The sequence below is a fragment of the Coenobita brevimanus genome, chromosome 96 (genome assembly GCF_032717465.1).
Source record: "Coenobita brevimanus isolate Jiangsu-jjx chromosome 96, ASM3271746v2, whole genome shotgun sequence".
NCBI classification, from domain to species: Eukaryota; Metazoa; Arthropoda; class Malacostraca; order Decapoda; family Coenobitidae; genus Coenobita; species Coenobita brevimanus.
This window is the reverse complement of record NC_137049.1, coordinates 6,941,998-6,947,997: the sequence shown is the minus strand read 5'-3', so window position 1 is coordinate 6,947,997 and position 6,000 is coordinate 6,941,998. Positions and strand designations below refer to the sequence as shown.

Here is a 6,000-nt window from a genome sequence, read left to right as displayed (position 1 = left end):
AAGGGGAAAAGAAAACTGAGGTAAAACAGAAATTAAATGAAAATAAAAGTCGGTAAAATATTAACGCGAAAACTTTCGAACTTGATTAATAAGGAAAAAGTTCGGAGCACAAAAAGTCCTAATGGATGGAAAGGAAATATTACTAGAATAAAAATAGTAATTTAAAGTAGTAAAAAGAACAAAAATGGAAAAGGTGATTTAAAAATACAAAAAAAAAAAATGTAAGGAGAATTGAATGCAACATATACCTAACCATAATAAACAAAAATGAGAAAACAAGAATTGTCGCCGAAAATAAGGTAAACCACTGTCCCAGGTCGTGGTTAAAGAGAAAAAGAGAGAGAGAGAGAGAGAAAGTGAGAAGAGAGAGTCAGTTCACGGGCCACTCAGCTCTTAGTGCCCCGTGTAAGGGTGGTAGTGAGCCCTCAGAAATCTTACACACTTTTACACACATTTACATTTCTTTTTTTAAGGCCAGGGTAAGTAGGACCTTCGTTTTTATTAACGTGTAAACACCTCTTCTAACCTCCAGATTTATATATATATATATATGTGTGTGTGTGTTCGTGTGTGTGTATATTATATTTTTTCGGGCCTCAGTGTCGAAATTCGTTTCGTTACATTACGCAGCCGCACAGCACAAAGTCTAGAACGAAAAAAAAGTAACGTTGTATCGTCCCTCGAAATTCGTAGTTAAATTACAAAGAGATATAATGAATTTTTAGCCAACTTCCTTCATAGTCTCCCCCTTACCAAAGTACTGCTGTTATTTTTACCTTCCATTATGAACATATATACGTAATTCATAAGAAATTAAATCATATATTAGTCGGTGTTCAAGCAAAAAATTAGTGGAGTCTATTGGTGCGAAGTTAAAGAGGACACCATAAGAGCAAGACTTACACTCCCGGACACACACGAAACAGCGCGACATAACGGACGAGTCGGCAGGCTATTGGGAGGCCCTTCAGCTAAGAAGAGTCAGCAAAGCGAGACAGGCCTGAAATCAGCAGGGGGTAAGGCAGGACCGCGGCGAGCCAGGTGCAGCAGGGAGGGGAAGCCAGCTCGTCGCGTCAGTAACTCGGGCTTGAGGTAAGTGTTGACGCAGAGGCTCAATCGCACCTGAGGAGCAGCAGCAGAGGGGGCACAAGGCTGGGGTCAGGGGGCTACGAAGGGAGCTGGGACTATCAAGGGCTATGACTACGAGGGGCTTGTATTACAAGGGAACTGGGGCTACAAGGGGGTTGAGGCTACCAGGGGTGATTGTAGAGAAACTGAGAGGCTGGAAGAAAAATACAGTAGCAACAAATGTGACATCGGGGCTACATGCTGGGGCTAAGGGTTAAGGCAAGTGAATGGCTACAAAGTTGGATGGGGACTGGGGCTACAAGGGGAGCTAAAGCTACAAGAAGCTGGGGTTACAAAAGACTAAAATAGGAGAGAAACTGAGAGGTCAGATATGGAATTGGGGCTATGGAGCAAGAGCTACACGGGCCTACAAGACTGAGGAGAAACTGGATGACTACAAAGAAGAGAAATGGTGTTAGGGGATTGTAAGAACACTGAGAGGCTTCAATGTAAGAATACTGAGAGGGTACAAATGTAGAGCTGGGGCCACAGGTTCAAGAAATAAAACTTGGAAAAAAATGGAATGTTCCAAAAATGGGAATTGGGGCTACATGCTGGGATTTTAGGCTGGACATAGAGACTGGGCTACAAGGGGCTGGGGGGCAGCTGCATGCTACAGGGATGCCGGGGCTGCAGGAGGGGCTACAAGGCTGGGGAGAAACTGGGGCTAGAATTTGGGTTAGAAGACTAAGAAGCAACTGTGGGTTTACAAAAATGAGAACTGGGAAGACAGGGTTTGATAGGAAGTGTATATACAAACTATACTCCTTTCACTTTAATTAGGCATAAAGATGCCACTTCTCCATCACAGTGTTGACCTGTAGCATGGGATTAACAGATCATTGTGCGATACTCTGTTCATTTACCTTGACCTCAAATTTTTATCCTGCCAGCTTACATGCTGAGTTACAACAATATGTTAGCACTGGAATATGATGCTAGTCACGAAAGGGTAGTACAGAAAGGATGCACAGCCACAGTATTGTCCTTTTCTTCTCAGAAGCTACGAAGCTTCGTGAAATAGGCACTAAAAAAATAAATAAATAAATAAATGTTGGGTCAAGTTAAAGTGAATGAAGCACAGTCGCATAGAAGTGCCATGATAAAGATGCTGAGCCATAGAACAGTCTTATTCTGCCATTGAACAACGGGAGATAGGCTGCTAAGGGACGAAAATCTCCGCCAAGATAAAATGAGTGAACTGTAGGAACTACAAATAAGGAGTGTCATAAAGGGGATACAATATTGAAAGAAACCTGAAGACGCAAATGTGAAAAATATGGCTAGATCTTGGCGTTATGGAATTACAGATGCTAACTGGGGTTTCAAGTGGGAATTGGAAGTTTGGAAAGAAAATAGATATGGGAATAGAAGATAGGGAAGACAATGGGTATGGGCTTGGAAAATGGTGTTACAAGACTAGAAGGAAAGTTGGAGACTAGAAAAGAGAAATTTGGGGGTAGGGAGTCAGTATACAAATCTAAAAATAATGCAAATGGCTACAAAGACAGTAACAGATGCTCGATGCTAGGGATAGAAGACTTAAAAGAGAGTGGTAAGCTACATAAATGGGCTAGAGGATGGGGCTACATGCTAGGAAAAGAAACTGGAAAGAAAGAAGACTACAATGTGGCAACTGGGGACAGGCGATGAAACTAAAAAGTTGGAAGGAAACTAAACGACTACAAAGACTGCAAACATGAACTTGAAGCAAAGATTTAAAGATCGATGGAAACTGGATCGCTACAAAATGGAGACTGGGCTACATGCTCGGGCTAAAAAAAATGTGATAAGAAGACTGGGAAGAAACTGAATGGCTACAGAATAATGGAAGTTGGACTACAACATCGGAAGCTAAGCTGAGGGGCTAAAAAGATAAAATGGCTACACACAGGGGCTACAAGATTGGAAAATATAAAAGGCAAAAAATTTTGGAAATTGGAATTAGAGGCTACTGTTAAAGGACTGAAATAAACCGAGATGCTACAAAAAATGGGAATTGAAACTACATGGGTGGGAAATGGTGACTGAGCATTGGGAACAGCTAATAAGCTGGGATATGGATTGCAGGAAAGCTCAAAGCTGGGGACAGAGGCTGTTTGTGCAATGAAGAAAGAACCAAAAACTGAGGGGCTGCAATATGTGTCCCAAACAAAACTCTATTAAAAAGGAAACAAAACCAAATCCATAGACCTTTCAGTTTAAGATGCCTGTACACATTGTTAAAAAAAAAAAAAAAGTTCGCAGACAGAAGGAAAGAGACTGAAAGAAAGATTAAGGAAATTCCATGTTGACCAATTTCCTATACGCGAGGGTGTCGGCTGACTCCTGTATTTTTTAGGGGACGACTGAAAAGGGGTGAGACTGTGTTGCTAGACTGGCGCTGCGTGCCCTTCGTAATGGGGAAGGAATATAAGCAGAGTTTGAAATAATAATAACTAAAACAGTTGCTGGGGTTGGGATACCATTTCACCACGATTCATTCTCTCTCTCTCTCTCTCTCTCTCTCTCTCTCTCTCTCTCTCTCTCTCTCTCTCTCGCTCGCTCGCTCGCTATTTTTGGACAGTTATAATCACGTTGAGAGAGATTTTCTGAACTAGAGGGGTTGGATATTGATTTCACTTGCTCCTCCAATACAATTTTAATTTTCTTTTTAGACGAACGCAAGAGTCTGAAAGCAGCAAAAGTAACAAAAACATGTAGAATAGGTCGTCATCGTAGGGAAAGGGTGAAAGGGCAGCAAATATGGAAAGCTACGATGCAGAGTCGAGGCTGTAGACTGAAGGAGGGAGACTGATGTGTTCCTTATCTTATTCTTGCATCTCCATACGATTTTCTACAGGTCTGGTGCGTGGAATTTTTCATTATTTAATTTACTTTCCTTTTCTCTATTTGACTCCTCTTTTTTTTCCAGTTTAATTTGTTTTTCCTTCCTATGTTCACCATTTTTTATTGCATTTAATGTGATATTCCTTCCTCGGTTCACTTCCTAAAAAATACAGTTTAAATAGGAAAGAGGGATAAATACAGCCTTCATTAACCTCTTCACTCTCAGGATGTTCTCCTACGATGATTAAAATCGTCCGTATTTAGCAGGAAGGAAATTAAATCGTTATTCGAATGAAGGTAATAGAGGCTGGAGTTCGTCAGCTAGAAAATGGGTATCAAGATGTGTAAGAGACCTTCATTCTGTGGGTTTGGGCTATATATTATGACTTGGGCTAAACTGCCATGGGTTTGGGCTATATGCTGCGAACTAGGGCTATATGCTGTGAGTTGGGGCAACAGCACTATGAGATGGGCTATGAAACTGAGATGGGGCAATAATACTGTGAGTTATGGCTATACTACTGAGTTGGGGCTTTAATACTGTGAGTTGGGGCTATAATGTTGTTAACTGGGCTATAATACAGTGAGCTGCGGTTATAATACTGTGGTTTGGACCATAAAAGTGTGTTGGGGCTATAATGTGAGGCGGATTATAATAGTGAGTTTGAGCTATAACAGCGATTCTGGGCTGTAGTACTGTAACTTTGGCGATAATACTGTAACTGTGGCGATAATACTGTAACTGTGGCGATAATACTGAGCTGGGACTGATCCAGTGAACTGGGCTATAATACTGTGAGCTGGGCTACAATACTGCGAGCTGGGGCTACAATACTCTGAGTTACTGATATACAAATGCGAGTTAGGGCTAAAATACTGCGAGTTGAGGGTAAGGGCTATACAGGTGGGGTGAGGGCTATATAGGTGGGGGTGAGGGCTATATAGGTGGGGGTGAGGGCTATATAAGCGGGGGTGAGAGCTAGATATGTGGGAGAGAGGACTATATAAGTGGGAGTGATACCTATGTAAGTGGAGATCAGGGCAGTATAAGTGGGGTAGGGCTATATAAGTGGGGGAAGGCTACATAAATGGGGGAGGACTATATAAGTGGGGGTGAGGACTATAAAAGCGGGGATAGGGGCTATGTAAATGGGGCTGAGGGCTGTATAAGTGAGAGTGAGGGCTATATAAATGGGGGTGAGGGCTACAAAATTGGTGTTGAAGGTTACGATAATAAGGCCGACAGCTTTAAAACTGGGAAGCTCTAAAACTGGTGACTGAAAAACTGATACTATATACACAAGCTTTCACCTATTTTTGGCAAACCCATAGAGGCGCATGTATATTCAGTTTGTTTCCCTAACTGTGTCACTCACTCACTCACTGATTCACTGATTCACTGTACCTTTTTGAGAGTTGGAATCCAGACCTGTTGGGGATGTTGGCGGCATTTTTTATTTTTCATACATACATTCATAGATGCATAGATAATACATACGTACATGCATTCATACTTGCAAATGTAAACACAGAAATTCAGGAAACAAAAGTACTAGTCGACCGTTCACTTGCTTCGTGTCGGAATTGCCGGTATGACACAGACAGGCAGGGCAAAGTATTTCTCTCTCTCTCTGTCTCTCTCTCTCTCTCTCTCTCACACACACACACACACACACACACACACACACACACACACACACACACACACGTCTTTAAGCTATAAGACTTAGTGCTGGATTAAGAGATCAGCATTTAAGATTTCGAGTTTGGGCTGATAGACTGGATGCTGGTTATTTGGACCTGGATTTTCATAATGGGAGTAGAGGCTATGAAACTGGAGGCTGGGGCTATAAAATTGCGAGTGGGAGCTATACGACTGGGAGATGAGGCTATAAAATTGGGAGTTGAGGCTATAATATTGGGAGTTAAGGCTATAAAACTGGGAGTTGAGGCTATAAAATTGGGAGATGGGACTATAATATTGGGAGTTGAGGCTATAAAATTGGGAGATGGGGCTATAATATTGGGAGTTGGGACGATAAT

The 6,000-nt window shown here is 41.9% G+C and overlaps 1 long non-coding RNA gene across 1 annotated transcript in view; it reads left to right on the top strand.

The window, feature by feature from the left end:
• The first annotated feature begins 266 nt into the window (after positions 1–266).
• The window catches only part of LOC145413427 (uncharacterized), a 170,512-nt gene continuing 164,778 nt past the window's right edge, over positions 267–6,000 (top strand). The window contains exon 1 of the long non-coding RNA XR_013899727.1: positions 267–1,092. This is a non-coding gene — a long non-coding RNA (uncharacterized LOC145413427). The remainder of the gene's footprint in view (positions 1,093–6,000) is intronic.